This window comes from Ambystoma mexicanum, chromosome 1q (assembly GCF_040938575.1).
Source record: "Ambystoma mexicanum isolate Mex_15411 chromosome 1q, UKY_AmexF1_1, whole genome shotgun sequence".
In the NCBI taxonomy this organism is placed as follows: Eukaryota; Metazoa; Chordata; class Amphibia; order Caudata; family Ambystomatidae; genus Ambystoma; species Ambystoma mexicanum.
The window spans coordinates 1,303,616,711-1,303,633,772 of NC_090922.1; the positions used below are offsets into that span (position 1 = coordinate 1,303,616,711).

General features: G+C 47.1%; 1 protein-coding gene across 1 annotated transcript in view; it reads left to right on the plus strand.

Annotated features, from left to right (window-relative positions):
- Window positions 1-17,062, plus strand: part of CDCP2 (CUB domain containing protein 2) — a 207,773-nt gene that overhangs the window by 103,417 nt on the left and 87,294 nt on the right. The gene's annotated exons all lie outside the window — the stretch shown is intronic.

Below are 17,062 nucleotides of genomic sequence, written 5' to 3' on the forward strand. Positions count from 1 at the left end.
GTGCCCCTGGTTGCTGGGGGGTGGGGGTGCAGGGGGACATGAGTGGGGGCCCGGTGGAGGGTGCCCCTGACTGCTGGGGGGTGGGGGTGCAGGGGGACATGAGTGGGGGCCTGGTGGAGGGTGCCCCTGGCTGCTGGAGGGTGGGGGTGCAGGGGGACATGAGTGGGGGCCCGGTGGAGGGTGCCCCTGACTGCTGGGGGGTGGGGGTGCAGGGGGACATGAGTGGGGGCCTGGTGGAGGGTGCCCCTGGATTCTGGGGGGTGGGGGTGCAGGGGGACATGAGTGGGGGTCTGGTGGAGGGTGCCCCTGATTGCTGGGGGGTGGGGGTGCAGGGGGACATGAGTGGGTGCCTGGTGGAGGGTGCCCCTGACTGCTGGGGGTGGGGGTGCAGGGGGACATGAGTGGGGGCCTTGTGGAGGGTGCCCCTGGATGCTGGGGGGTGGGGGTGCTGGGAGACCTGCGTTGGTGATCAGTAGTGCAAGGTTACATGTGGGTTGGCTGGGGGGCATGGCCATGGTGGATGGGCTGCCTGCGGGACATGAGCAGGGGTGCAGGGTAGTCCCCTGTGGTGTGGGCTGCCTGCAGGGGCCGTGGAGGGTGTAGAGGGAACACCTGGGAGGACCCACACGGTCAATTCACGTGTAGTACTACCCAGCACCCCCGAAATACACGTACCCTGCTGAAATCGCGTGTGGAACTTCCCGCGCACCCCGGAATACACATACCCTGCAGAATTAGCGTGTAGAACTTGACGCGCACCCCGGAATCCAAGTACCCTGCTGAAATCGCGTGTGGAACTTCCCACGCACCCCAGAATACACATACCCAGGCCAATCGCGTGTGGGACTTCCCGCGCACCCCGCAATACATGGACCCAGGCAATTCGCGTGTGGAACTTCCCGCGCAGCCCGGAATACACGTACCCAGGCCAATCGCGTGTGGCACTTCCCGCGCACCCTAGAATACACGGACCCAGGCAATTTGCGTGTGGAACTTCCCGCGCACCCCGGAATACACGTACCCAGCCAATCACGTGTGGGACTTCCTGCGCACCCCGGAATACACGTACCCAGGCAAATCGTGTGTGGGACTTTCCGTGCACCCCAGAATACACGTACCCAGGCAAATCGAGTGTGGGACTTTCCGCGCAGCACAGAATACACACACACGCTATTTTTCACACAGCGGGTGTCCGTGTTTGTCGCGTACCCCTTTGCACGTCATTTGTCTTAGAGGGCCACAGTATGTGACATTCATCATAGCTGTATATAGGTGCTTTTTGTTGGCGCACATTTTGGTGCACATTTATTTCAGGGGCAGGGACACTACCACCTGCTTTCTTTTGGCGGACGTGTTTGGGCCTGTACGCTGGTTTGACCGTGCGCTGGTTTGCCCTATTGGATTCCATGAATACGTGTTGTAGGCGAGCGTGTGGGCGTTCCGCGCACTTGCCTCCTATACTTCCCCCGTGACGCCCACATTTTGACGAGTTGTTCCCCATTCCGAGTGTTACGCCCCGTGTTCCGCCTACTTTTGTTGTGTGCGCTGCGCTATGTGCGATTTCGCTGTGGCCGTGGCACACGCCGTTAGATATCCTGTGCGCCGGTATGCGCCACGCACTTTTTCAGCGCACATCCGATATTTTTCTCGTGCACGGCCTTCCATGAATTGATGTGCGCTGGTTTCCCTGCGATTTTCGCACTTGCACTGCGATTTTCACACTTTTACTGCGAATCGCACGTTTTGACACCTATGCGCAGGAATTTTCGGCACACATTAATTCCATGAACCGACACCTAAGTATAGCATATAATAAAACCAAAGTTACTGAAACCTTAACTCAACCTCTTGTTTCAGATATCTTTAAAAGGGATAGTTCACTCAAAAATGTTATTGGCTCAAAAGATGGGCCACCATCAAAAATATATATAAAACATATTCATTAAGAAAGTTGCTATGTAAACTTTTGAGCAAACAAGGCTCAAAGTCACAGATTTAAAGTACTAGAAGGCATCCATTTTGTGAAATGGATGAGCCTCCTGTGCTAGTGTTAATTTTTGCCCTTGCGGCACTAATGAAGCAAAAGCCAGCCAGCTGTAATACAGAAAAGCTACCAGAAGGTGGCTTTTGCTTCATTATTGACGGAGAGCAGAGATTAACACAACCTGCTGCTGGTAAGTGTTTTAAATTTCTTTTTTTAAAACACTGGAAAATGTAAACAAATTTATTTTTTTAAAACACTGGAAAATCTAAGTTAGAAAGAAAACCGCAGCATTTATAATGTTGTATTTATGTTTGCTGTGGCTTCAGCTTTGAGTCTCCTGGGCTCCCCCGACCCGGTTCGGGGGAGCACAGGAGACTCAAAGCTGAAGCCACAGCAAACCTAAATATGTTGTTGTATTTTAAAATGCTGCGGTTTTCTTTCTACGTTTCCCGGAGCCCGAGAAACGTAGAAAGAAAACCGTAGCATATTTAAATACAACAACGTTGTATTTCTGACTGCGGCGGCTTTCACTTTGATTCTCCTGGACTCCCCCGACCCAGGGGGAGCCCAGGAGACTCAGAGCAAAAGCTGCCGCAGTCAGAAATACAACGTTGTTGTATTTGTGATTGCTGTGGTTTTCAAACCACGGCAATCACAAATATAATTGCTGCGCCTTTGCTTTTTGCCTTTCATTTTACGTTTTCTGTGCTTCCCTCGGCTTGGGGAGCACCGAAAACGTAAAATTAAAGTGAAGGCAGCCTCCTTAGCTCATGCACAGCTCTACTCTGGCTGCAGTAAGTAAAAGCTCCCAGTAGGGGGCTTTTGCTGCTTGTTTAGTGCCACGAGGGCAGAGCTTAACATGAGCTGAGGAGGCTGCCTGAAATGGCAAAATGGATGCTCCCATGTAAACCCGTTGAGCCTTGTTTGCTCAAAGGTTTACAGGAACTTTCATTAAAATTATGTTTAATGCATGTTTTGAATTAGTGCCCATCTTTTGGGACAATAATATTTTTGAGCGAACTATCCCTTTAATGTCTTAAATAGTCTTATGGTGTAAATATTTGTTTTGCTTTTTATATATCATTATTTCATGTTTGTAATATAGTAAGCATATGTTAGTACCTTCATATGTTGTGGTGAGTTTGTGTGGTGCACGCTTTGGGGTGATTTCCTTTGGTTTAACGTTCTTTCATCGACGGGTGCAATTTCGATGGGTTTTTTTACGAGTACATTTTACCCAAAAAAACTCATTGAGATATATAGGGGGGGACAGGGGTTGGAAAAGTATGTGTAAGAGGGGGGTTGGGAATAGGTAAAAAAAAAAGCCAATAGGGGATGGGACGATTGGGGGAACCTCCCAAAAATAAAAATAAATCAATGACAATGAGTTTTTCGGTAAAACATACTCGTAATACAACCCATTGAAATTGCACTCATCGATGAAATGACATAGAACCTTTCCTTTAAGGTACATATTATTATTATTTGTTTAAATGGTGACATTCTGTGTTTTGAAATGTGTTGCAGGATTGCAATGTCTGTTTGTGTTGTGTTGTGTTGAGCTGATGCTACTTTTTACTCAATATTTTGGATGGTGTGTTAAGGGTTCTCTGATGCTGGTTTTATTTTTAGTTGTAATTCATGAAAACTTGAATTTGGCATTACCAATGTTTAAAGATGTTGATGTTTTATACATACAAACCTTCAAAAAATATATGTTATATACCGATCCTAATTCTTTTTAGAAAGGTTTATTTAATTTTTCACATTAATGTGTGAATACCAATGAGTTCATACCTGGTCGTGAATTGACCCGTATAAATTGATTTGCTGTTGGTTTTGTATGATGATTCCCAAAATCTATGGCTTTTACTCTTTATAGTTGTACAAATTGTACATATGGGTATGTCACCAGATACAACGGTCCCACAATAAGAGACTGTAACTTTACCAGATGTTAATTTCTTCAGACCTCAGTCATCTTCTTATACATTGTAAACCCATCTGGGTTGTTTTGCATGCTACTACTGTGGGTTATGAAAATATTTCCATGCATAATATGTTTTATCCATTATAATGGGTGTGATTAAGCTTCCAATTTGTTTTGCTCGGTTACTACGAGGACCTATTTCACACATGGTGGATATCAGGTTTGTTGCACAGTTTGTACCACATGGCACCTGCTGTAGCAGGTAAACTTTCATTGTTTGCAAGATGCACTTTTGTTGTGTACTACAATTTATGTAAAGTTAGTACTTTTGTACACTTATTATTTTACAGTTTCTTTGTACTGTTGTTAAAATGGTCCGTAAGACTCCATTTTAAACAGAAATGAGAGGCTGGGAAATCCCACACTGAATAACGGATATAGTCAAAGTGGGTGGCAAAACCTGCTTTATGAACAATCCAAAATAAAGCAGGGACAGCGTACAAACATCAATTTTGCGATTATCAAGCATTCTGATACAAAACAACAGATGATAAATCAAAACACATCATTACTGACATACTACAATCTTGGATATGAAAAACCGATGGGCTGAAGGGATTGGTAAGGGGATAAACTTCATATGCATTTCATTATGGGTTAATCTTCTAATTGGTTAATGCTTATCTACTGGCTTCTCCTGGGACCTCCTCTAAATTATAGCTAATGATTGGTGAATTTAATGATTATTGGGCAGCCTGGTATTGGGGGGTTTTCATTGGTTGACATCTCGCTAACCAACCTTGATCAACAGCCAAGTCATCAAAACATGAGCCAAACTAGGAGTAGGGGAAGGGAAGTCATAAACTGCTTATTTACTTCAGGAAAAATGCCATCCTTCATCTCGTAGGCCATTAGCCAGAGTGATCAGCTTCGTAGTTAACATTGTACAGTACCCCATGTCTAGAATTATGGGTGAGGGGCCCAGTAGGTGTCGTATCTGTGTCTGTACTCACTCACTTTTCATTTAATTTTTCTGCTCTAGCTCCAACGCGCATGACCGAAAGGTCCGGGAGTGTGTTGTGCTTTGGTCCTTCAACCATACTGACATAGAAACAGTGCTGCCTTTATCCCACATGTCATGCAAAGTCATACCTGACATAAAGACTCGCATTGAGAACTCCAGCACTCCTTCTTATGAAGTAGATATTGAGAGTATTATGCGTGACTTGGATATTGAGGCAATAAACGCTGCCCCAACTGAATTCAGGTTCAGGACCACATTCTTTCCACAATTGCCAACTGGTAATGTTGTCGATATAGTCTTTAAATTAGTAATTCGAGATCTATAAAAACCAGATGATTCACTTTGTCATCAAAAGTCACAACATAGTCTGATGTGTGAACATTTCCTTGCTTTAAAAACGTTGCAAGAAGATCCACTTCTAACCTTTAAGTAGTATGAAAAGGGAGGAGCCCTGATCCTTCTTAATACTGAAGTTCATGTTGCAGAAGACAGATCCAAGATAGAATATGTTATACAAATCCATTAACTGAGCTCTATACCATATATTCCAATACATTGTAAGTAAGGCCCCAATGCAATCTACACATTGTTGTCAGTGGATTCTACTATTATCCCTATTCTGTGTGTCCCCTCTAAAATACAGAAAGAGGCTAGACCACCCATAGGGAAACCAATTATTGCAGGTATTGGGAATGTTACTGTACACCATCAGAATATATCGACCACTTTTTGCAAATGCTGGTTAGCACTTTTCCATGTTTATGTGAAAGTATGTGATAGTACACCCATGGTACTATTAATAACAGTACAATTAATGTTACCTCTCTCTACATATGTATTGTTCATAGGCTGGGACTTCAGTCAATGGAGCAGTTATCAAACTCATGATCTTCTAGTTTCTCCGCCCACGATTAAAAGCTGATTCAAATGGCTTTGTTTATTTAACACAGTGGTGTGTTCATGATGGATTCAGATTTCTTTGTCCAAATCCAGGGAACAGCTATACAGACTAAGTTGGTGCCCTCATATGCCATTCTGTTTATGGGTTGGTGGGAGAGGATACATGCTTGTTCTGATGCCCTTTCACATTTTAATTGATATGCCATTCTTTGGATCAGATACATTGATGACCTTTTCCTTATATGGGATGGCTCAGTTGAAGATTTGAAATGAGATCATTACTCTCCTTACCTTAGGTGTATTGGTCCTTCCATCCAACTGCAGCAGAATACGCAGATGTCACTCATGGTACCGTTCAGCAACCTCATTACAAGGTAATAGGAACCGGGTCCTGACGTGCGAATGGGGCCTGGGTGAAGAAGCATCTCACCCTCACATGGAACACACGCCACCAAAAACGAGTGGCATAGCTAAATATTACATAGCACAGCTTCTTCACTAGGTGGTCAAACAGCAAATGGGGGCAGACATTTAGCCACCATTAAGCACCACACTTTTTTTTTTTAAATGATACAGCCGCCTCCAATATTAAAAAGACATTAACAGAAAGAGAGGTATTTACTACACAATGCCTTTCAAGGGGAGACTGTAGAACTGAAAGCAGGAAGACCCTCTTCTGCAAGCCAACGTCAAGGCCTACATCAGCTTTTACCTTCTTGGAAGCCGCACGTTTATCAGTGGTTAGAAAGTGACGACGGTGTAGAAAAACCCCTCAAACCAGAAAAAAAGCAACCCACTACAGAAAAAGGCTCGGCACACCTCTTGCAAGGAGAACAAGGTTATTTCCACAAAAATAGGATGTGCCGGGGGGAGTGCGGCCAGCATGCGAGCACAGAGGACGTGAACCTCATGAGCTCCGATGGCCACCGATGAAATCCTGAAAATTATCCTGTTTTGGCGGTACGTTTTCAGCTGCCTCTTCACCCACAGAAGTGTGAATGTCTGTGGGCGCCCTCTGTGAAGTTACAGGTCCACAGACAACCCTTCCGCAGTTAATCAGACCTGAACCCCTGACAGCAAGTACCGATGAGGAGTAGGCTGGTGGAGACCTCCGCACTGGTGGGAGACACGAGAGGGAAGACACAGGCTGGCGACCTCGACCGCTGTTTACCCTAGGGGTGCTCTGGACTCCGGAGGAACAGTGACCCTCCTCCTGCACCGCAAGTCAAGACCGCAGACACAGCTTGGTTTGCCTTGACCACGGAAGCCAGCGAGGCCTCCTGGGTGCTCGGACTGTGCTGGGCGTGCGCCGGACACACACGGGACCTGAGACACTGGAGCAGATGCTGCACAGCCTGCCCATACCGGCAAGTAACGCAAGCTGCAGCAAGGCCCCCCAGTGGTCCACCGAACCTCTTGTGACCCTCCAGGGAGAAGAAACAGGGATGGATCCCTAACAGCAGGCCACCGCTCGGCACCGGCCATAAGGACCATGCCTTCCAGCGCTGTGGGGCTGGGGTGGGAGAGCCAGATCCCTGGAGCGAGGGCCCTGGAACTGGATGCCGCAGCCGCGCTGGAATGCACAACAGCTTTTCCCCCAGTACACCGAAAAGGCGCTGAAAGGAGGAAAGCAATATTGATGCCAGCCACCCTCGAGGACCCACCCCATGGTGTGACCCAGTGACACCAGAAGTGCGGTGGGTGTACTTGGGACCACAGGACAGCACCCCATGGCTACCAGGTGAGGGGGATAACCCCATATAAGATTCGCACAGAAGGGAGCGCCCTAGAACACACCAACGCATTCAAGTGGCACGGAGGCATGGGGGCGCACGCCAGGCATATACCATTCTGGGATTCAACAGCACAGCTTGCAGCAGCACCCCGCACGAGGACACTTTACTATCCGGTCACGGCCAGCGGGGCATGCTCACCCGGCTTTGATTTTGGACATCCTGGTCTAAATCCCCAGCTCTGCACATTCCTTATCCGGCCAGTGGATAGCGCAACGGACAACGCCACAGCAAAGGAAGGCCCGAAGGGGCACAGTTCGGGCTCCGCCCTACCAAATACCACTGAGAGGTTGTAAAGATCCACAACTGCCCGGGGGCTTCACCTCCGTAAGGCAACCGACGAACGGCATTTGATTACTGCGGAGGGACCGCTACGACACTCAAGCCTGTGGTGCAGGTGACGCATTCTGTAGCCCTCTCACCTTACCCTGCCACACCATTCCTTGTGCACCACCGGTTATGAGGATGGGCAAGGTAAAAGCAAGAAGACTACAACACAGAGCACTATGGACCAGTATGCCACGAGTTCCTCTGCTGCAACTCCTGATGCGGGGACGCAACAGACCCCGGCAACACCAGATGACTCCCTGACACTGAAGGACATGATGGTGGCCATCGCCACTCCCGCTTCTCGATGGAGAAAAAGATGGACGGTATTTCGGCCGAGGTGTCCTTCCTCTATCACGATCTCCAAAAACTCCCGGCTTGCACTGGAGAGGTAGAAAATCATGTGTCCGGAGTGGATGATGGCCTTAGTGGGGTGCAGCAACAACTATCACAGGCACTAACGCGCCTTAAAACGCTGGAAGCACGTGTGGACGAGAGAGAGGGCCGATTGCGCACCAGCAAAATCCGCATACTGGGCCGTCCAGAAAACACAGAGGGGCCCAGTATGGAGCTCTTCGATATTTTTGCACCTAAAACCCTCTCAAAGTTCTTCAGCATTGAGCAGGCCCACAGGATCCCAGCGGGCAGACCAATCCCTGGATTGTCCCCGAGACTGGTTATTGCCAAACCTATGAATTACCGTGACAGGGATGCAAGATTACAGATGGCCCGGAGAAAGGAGTCAATCACGTACAATGGCAGCAAGATCGCCTTTTTCCCGGACTACACCCGGGAGGTTCAACAGGCTAGACAGTCATTTGAACACCTCAACAGTAAGCTACACTCGATGAATGTGAAATACGGGCTGCTATTCCCGGCCCACCTCAGGATACAACACCAGGGCACTACCATCCATTTACCGACCCGCAAGAAGTTTGGAAATGGGCTGAGACTCATATTGACTGAGACTGGTCAGTGCCAATCCCTGGGAAAAGACCATCGAACAGACCACGTCAGGAGAGACCCCCAAGACAGCTCATTCCACACGAAATGCCAGAGCCGGAAAGAAATGCGGAACAGTGAAGACAGACAAGCATAGAAGGTTACTGAGGCACGGCAACTACTTAACAGTCAAACCAGGGTGGGCTACCACCCCACTTGTCACCAGCCTCACCAATGCCTTACCCGCCTATACACTCGACGTCGGCAGCCAAGCTGGCTGCTAATAAACCCCCTGGCGCCTCTGCAAGGACAGTAAGTACCGGGTGCGACTGAATTAGGAGAGTTTACCTAGTTAATTAACGCTGTAGCGCCAGTTCACCAACGCCAGCATGTTCGGGCGATAGATACTTCAGGTTGGGGTGGAGTATAGGGTGGGGTAAGGGGAAATGTTTATAGACACATCCACAGGGTAGTTACACCAGTTTTATCGCCACTCACGAGGCCGCCACTCGCCTTTGCTTGGGTACACTCAATGTTGCTCCATGTGACCGCTATGTTTCCAATGGCAAATGCACCAAACGCTCACCACGCACGCCACCACATCCTTCATAACAGAACTCTCAACACAGATCACTTCTGACCATACGACGGCTGAACAAACCCCACTTAACAACTCCAGATGGCCTCAAACCCTTTAAATTCCTCACATGGAATGTAAATGGCATGGGATCAAGCATCAAGCATTAAACGATGCCTTATTATTTAGTTCCTCAACAGGCATTCCCCCGACACGGCCCTCCTCAATGAAACCCACTTGGCGGGCTCCACCTGCTAGTTTTTATGTAGAACTAATTACCATCTGGCGTTCCACGCGGGATACACTGTGGGATCCCGGGGTATTCTGATACTCCTACATAAGCGACTCCCATTAGAACTGACTGCGCTGGAGCAAGATCCCAGTGGCCAGTTTGTGTTGGTGCGTGGCAAGGGCTGCTGAGAGAAGTGACCACCATACTGGCTCACCACTAGCAGGATTTGTGGATCCTGGGGGCGGATTTGAATGACATGCTAAGCAACACTTGCGACCAAACTCACATTCAGAATCGCAACCCCAACATACCCACTAGGTTGGCTACCTTTTCATCTGAGCTAGGCATGTGTGACGTATGGAGCGATCTCCACCCTGCAGATCTAGGCTTTAGCTTCCACTCAGGAGCCGACACGTCCCTTTCCAGGATAGACTACTTCTTTCTCCCAACCTCCGAAGCGTGTAGAGTCATTAAGGCAGAACTGCTCCCCCGAGGTATCTCAGATCACTTTCCCCTGGAGATGGCGATCCACACGTGTCAGCCACGGCCCCCCAGGACGTGTTGACTGAACAACTATTATCTGGGCCTTCCCGAATTTGTAGAGTTTATCACAGAGAAATCTGATTAATATTTCAAAATAAAAGCAGGCTCTGTAGAGGACCCAATCATACTATGGGAGGCACACAAGGCAGCGCTCAGAGGGGAGATGATCGCCTGGACGAGTAACAGAAAGAAAGAGCACCACAGGGAAGTATCTGAGGAGGAGGGGGAGGTGGAAAAATGGGAAACTAAATATATATTAGATGCCTCCCCAGAGACACACCGCTCACTGATAAAGGCCAGGGAATCCCTTTATAACACAGCACTAGACAATGAAAAGCAAGCGCATAGGGAATCAAGGACTAGACTCTACGAATGCGGCGATAAGTTGGGCAAGTTGCTGGCCTCGTTGGAGAAACGTGAGGATGGGCATAGATATGTCAGACAGATTGTTGACAATAGGAACAGTCCGGCCCAAACAGATTCGGATATAGCAGAGGCATTCGCCAAGTTCTATGCCGATCTGTACAGGGCCCCAGTTGCCACAACAGACCCGTCCATCCGGGGCATAATCATGATCCCACAATTATCAGAGCAGCAAAGAACAAACCTCGATAGAGACTTAGAGGAAAACAAGATAGCTGAGGCCATAGCCCAGTTACAATCCGGCAAGACGCCGGGTCCCAACGGATTCCCGGTTGAGATGTGGAAGAGACTGGGCAGCAACAAGATGGCAACACCCCTCCATAAAATGTTCCTCGCAGCCAAAGAGCAGGGTACTCTCCCCATGGACCTTAGAAGGGCCAGCATCGTGGTAATCCCTAAACAGGGTAAAACCCCTGAATCATGCTCATCATACAGACCGCTATCGCTTATTAATGGCGAAGCCAAAACTCTCGCTAAAGTATTAGCCACCAGGTTGCAATCGGTCATATCCTGTTTGGTTCATCCTGACCAGTGCGGCTTCATGCCACATAGGTCGACTAGAATGAATCTACGCCGACTCCATTTATTACTATAACACGCCCCAATTCTCAAAACGCCACTCGCTCTTCTGGCAATCGATTTTGAGAAGGTGTTTGACTCAGTGACATTGGGAAGTCTGTGGGTGACGATGTGATGCATGGGGATTGGAGATATCTTTATTAAATGGGTTCAACTTTTATATGAGGAACCGCAAGCAGAGGTCAGGGTAAATGGCTGGTCCTCCAGAACCTTCCCACTAGGCAGGGGCCCAAGGCAAAGCTGTCGCTATCTCCCTTCCACTTTGCGCTGGCAATCGAACCACTGGCACAATGGCTTCGACAGGTCACCAATGGCCGGAAGGACGAGAAGATAGAGACCGGGCAATCCCACGGGATTTCCCCTATCGAGTGGAGAGAGAGGGCTTTTGCTATTTTGGCATATGGGTCTCTGGGAACCTCTCGGCCTACGTGCCCCGTAACTTTCACCCATTAACAGATCACTTTGCTGAAGATGTGAAGCACTGGATGCTTCTCCCCCTCACGATAATGGGTAGAGCAGCGCTTTTCAAGATGCTGGCCCTTCCACATTTTGTATACCTGTTACAGAACGCTTCACATGTAATACCGGACACAGAATTCATCTGAGTGGAACGCCTCCTTAGGAAACTGATATGGAACGGTGGGCAACCCCGGATCACATTAACAACGCTGCAAAGATCCATTTGGGAAGGGGGCATAGGAGTACCACACCTCCGGTCCTACTATTGGGCCGCCCAGCTACAAGTGGTCAACAACCTGCTTCACGGAGACCAGGAGCTCCCACATATCAGGACGGAGATGTCCGTCATACAGGACACCCTGCCACTTGCCACACTAAACCAGAACCTTCCCAGAACCCCTCCACAAACAATTTCCACACATACCACAGTCACCTGGAGGCAGGTACATATACACATAGGCTGGGGGAATAGACTTACTTTAGCCCAACCGCTATGTCACAACTACATGCTCACTGAAGAGCGGGAACTTGCTATAATGACCCGGTGGGTGGAGGCAGGGGTAACCACAGTCGGGGATGTAATGACAGATGGCTCCATGCTCCCATTTGAGACACTGCAACAAAAATTTGTAATTCCAGAGAATGAGCGTTACCACTATTTGCAATTCAGGCACGCCCTCAATGGTCACCGACAGGCACTCACGGATGCACCAGAGTGCTCCCCCCTGGAGCGCAACCTACTTCCACAACACATTCTTGCAAAAGTCACGTCAATTTTATACAAAGCCATTAATGCATTTGCTACACCGGAACTGGCCATCCTTAAGACCAAGTGGGAAAGGGATGTGGGCCCCATAGAACCAGAGGACTGAATCCGAGTACTTATGCACCCACGTGAGATCGTCATAGACCCCAAAATCCGATTGGTACAACTGAAGATATTGCAGCCGAGTTGCTCTGTTCGGATGGGTGCGGGCCTCTGACCCCAACTGTTTGAGGTGCCGGGGAGAGGAGGGTCCCTTCTTCCATTTGCTTTGGGAATGTCCCTGGATAAAATCCTTCTGGACGCAATGCTGTCAAAGACTGTCAGAGGTCTTGGACCGCACAGTGGCATTGGAACCTTCGAAGCTGCTGTTAGGGGTCCTGGATGAAAACAACTCCAATAAATGGGAGGGAATCTTCCTGTCTAATGCAATGGGTCTAATAAAGCGTGATATAGCACAAAAATGGGGAGCCCCGGACTGTCCAACCCTAGCCCAATGGTCTGCCGAAATGGACACCTGCGCAGCGAAAGAACACAGAATATATACCGCACGGGGGTGCCCAGCCAAAGCTGCCAAGATCTGGGGGGTGTGGACTGAGAACTAGTGTGTTTAAACGGGAGGGTGAAAGGGAGTGTATTCAATAATGTAGCATTTGGTCACACAGCTGTGGAGATAAGAATGAAGCAGCACAACCAAACCTTATGGTCCGACAAGGAGGCAGTAGGTGGCGGGGGATGGATTTGTGGGTGGGGGGATTTGTAGTTTGTAGTTTGTATTTTGTATGTTGTACATTGTTGCTTAAAGCAATAAAATGCGAAATAAAAAAAACCTTAAAAAAAAAGGATGTGCCAGCAAAGAACTCTGTTGCCACAGAATGTCCTGGCAAACTCAGCACGAACAGGTGCGACCCTATACATAATCTACCTACTCCATAACGGATGACAGGCCATTGATCCCAGCCCCTTCTGTCCGTCTTCTTGCACGTGGGCTCCTCCGTGTACGTCATCGGGCGTGAAGCAGCAGTTAACTACCACTTAAAACAATACATTCTCTATTTCTACACTAGTGTGCACCTGGTACTGCAGAGATGGGCTTGGAGGATACTTTCGAGCTCACTCCAATTTACAAACCCCAGCTTGATTCCAGATACATCAGCGCCCTTCCAAGTCTCCCCACCTTCATTTTAGATTTGTTGTTTTGGCCCAATCGGCATCTCCCAGCACAAATCGCATGACCGACTAGAGGGTGCAGCCTGTATGTGCTTTCTGATCTTTCCTGACGATTGGAGGTATAACAGCTTTATGATCAGTGGTCTGGGTCTGGGTCTGGCTGGTACCTTGCAATGCTAGGGCCTTGGGACGGGGGCATCTGGGCGCTATCATTTTAAAGCTGGGATTGGGGGGAAGTTCGTAGGCTTGTGCCCTCCTTCTCGTGGGATAACTGTGCGCAGAGCGCTCTCAGCCCCCTCATGGCCTTGCAGTGCACATTCCTTCTAAGGTACGAGTACTGGACGCATAAGAGAATGGAAGGTTTACGAATCTCAGTGGCTCTGGCCTTTCTCACCGCTGCCCATGTTTCAACCTATTCTCGTGTGCCCAAGCCTATTTCTACCATCATCACCTGGGCCTACTGTCTTGGCTGCAGCACCGTGCTAGGCCTCAATTTCAATATGGCTGTGTGTATCTGAAATGGTGCTACACTTCATTCGCGCAAACACTAACCTACGCATAATACAACTTCCATAAGCACCCTGCTAACCCTATAGCCTCCCCAAGCTACTACAGCACACTCTGAGGACTCTGTCTCGCCATAAATCTCTTGGGACCCCGGGATGATCACCCCTGCTTCCTAACAACAGCAAAGGAAACAGTGCACATTTGGAAACAATTCTCCCTTCTGGACAAAATATCAACAAACCAAGAAATCATCAATCATGAATATGATCTAAAGCTAATGCAAATCAACAGAAATTAAGCTACCACTCAGGCAACAACATAGTGGGCTGCAAAAACTGTTAAACCAAGTTGGCTGAAAGCAAACTACCCACTAACTTTGAGAATCTACCTGCCATTATTTTAAATGCCTACATAAAAAGATTCTATGCTGACTTATGCAAGTCCTTAGGAGAATATTACCATCCTACAAGCTTAATAGCCATTTGTGCAGGGCTAAACCACCACATTAACAATCCACCACACTTACGCCACTTAAACCTCATGCAAAGTGCAAACCTCCGCAGTGCGAAAAATATTTTTCTTGCTATGCTACTATGCTAAAAAAGCTACGTCCCAAGGGAAATGACCAAATAACAGACAAATCGAAAATCTCAGACAGTGATATACAACAAATCAAAATGAGTGGCATGTTGAACACTGATCACCCCAAAGCACTACAACAAAAATGTTGATATGGCATCCAGCTGTACTTTGCCAGATGTGGAAATGAGAAAATCCATGATCATTACCACCAAATACCTTCATAATTTTCACAGACAAAATGGCAATAAAATACATCACAATGACCATCAATGAGGCAACTAAGAACCAGCAAAAAACACATACATGTAGAGGGACCATGTATGAGGTTCGAGGCAAACCCATGTTTCCTGTGCTTTCCCTTCAACTTTACATGCAAACAAAGCCTTCAAATGAGTCCAGCTTCTTTTTACTATCCAAAAAATGACAATATCACAATGCAAAATGGTACCTATATGGCACACCAGAAACTCCTGTGATGTAAACAATCATCAAAAAGGCAACCCTCTGCAGAATATATACAAACCGCTGTCTATGTGTTACAGCTGTCCAAACATTATCAAATGCTGGTCTCCAGTCTCCTGAAATCATGTCTTTCATTGGTCACTGAAATGAAGCCTCCATATGCAGCTACTGGGCATTATAAGATACTGAGATACTGAGAGAAATGCATGGCCCACCATTCTCCACAATGCTATCAATCCAAACCCAATAACTACATCTACCTCACTCCCAGCATGCCCTGAAAATCTTTTTACCACTACGTCCACCAATATAACCAACACTAATAAAGAGCGCAAATCAGCATCCTATTTGCTCATGGCCAACCTATTAACTGTAGACTTTAATTTAATGGAAATCTACAGTATACCTCAAGTAAGTACTCTTAATTACTACTCCAAAAAAGAAACCAACTGATGATTTTATGAAATGTATTGAATGGGATATATCGATTTTCTTTTTGAGTTTCTTATTGAAGGTTGAAGTTCTTTTAACCAAATAAAAATAATAATTTACAAACATTAAAAAATAAACAATTTCTCAATGTATAATGTTTTCTGTTTAATGAAATCTGAAATACATGACAGTTTGTACCACGTATTCTAAGGTTTCTAGCTCTTACTTTTCCGCAGCATATGTAATTTCCTCCAACATGTTTAAAGGATGAGGGATGCAATAATAGGATTATAGACCACACCCTCGGGCCATACCGGGAGTTATGGACAAGTAAACCTTGTTAAACACCCTCACTGTGCTTGGGCCATTAACTCTGTTTCCACGGCACATAATTCCCAGAATGGCCTTCGGGCTAGGCCTATAAGGCTTGATATGCACATAGAAATCATTATTGACCACCCCTCAGCAAATCAGAATGTTTGGACAAAGTCATTAACAACTGGTTTAGGGCCTCATCACGAGTTGGGCTGTAGCCCTTAAATGCGGTGGTAACTGTATTACCGCTGCATTTAAGGGCTGGCCCTATCACGAGTTGGGTGCTAAATCGGCTGTTTTACCTCCAGCTTTTTTCTGGAGGTGAAAATCCCTGTTTTCGGCTGTATTACAGCCGGCTGTATTAGCCCGCAGTATTAGCACCGAAAATTCCCCATTGGATCCAATGGACCCATTCAGGAATGGGGATTTACCGTTAAGGCCCAACCCGTGATTCAGTGATAATACCACCAGACCAGTCAGCGCTAGGGCTATTACAGTCGGCTGTATTACAGCTGGGAATACAGCCCAACTCGTGATGAGGCCCCATGGATTCCAGACATTCTGACTTCAGAAGCAGCCAGGGAAACAACAGCAAGCAGGTCTCTTCATTCACGAAACAGCAATTCAATTTCCCAGAAAGATATCTTTCAACAAGACACTCCAACCTAATTTAACGCAATAAAGTGCATTCTAAACCATGGAACACTGCTTCCACTTTGAAAAGATGCAAAGTTTACTTTAACATTGTACTTAAAGCAAGCTCATGCTAAAACTGTTCATGTTAAACAAAGTTTACAATCAAATTGCTTAACCTAAAAAGGCAACCTTCACCCATTATTAAATTAACATATTTTATCTCACCAACCACAACTCAAAAACCTTTCTTGCTACTAGCACCAGGTGCTAATAGTCTTGTAGACCTCTGGTGGAGTCATTATCACTTTGAAAAATTACCTTTTCCCAACGTATGGGGATAGACCACAATCCAGTGATAATGGACCGTCCCTCAGTCTATAAGTCAATACAAAATTTCGTTGAGCATGTAGTGTTGTGGATTCTTTGAACTGAATAAGAAACAAAATAGGATTCGCAAGTGAGGCAAGGACTTCAATTTAAGC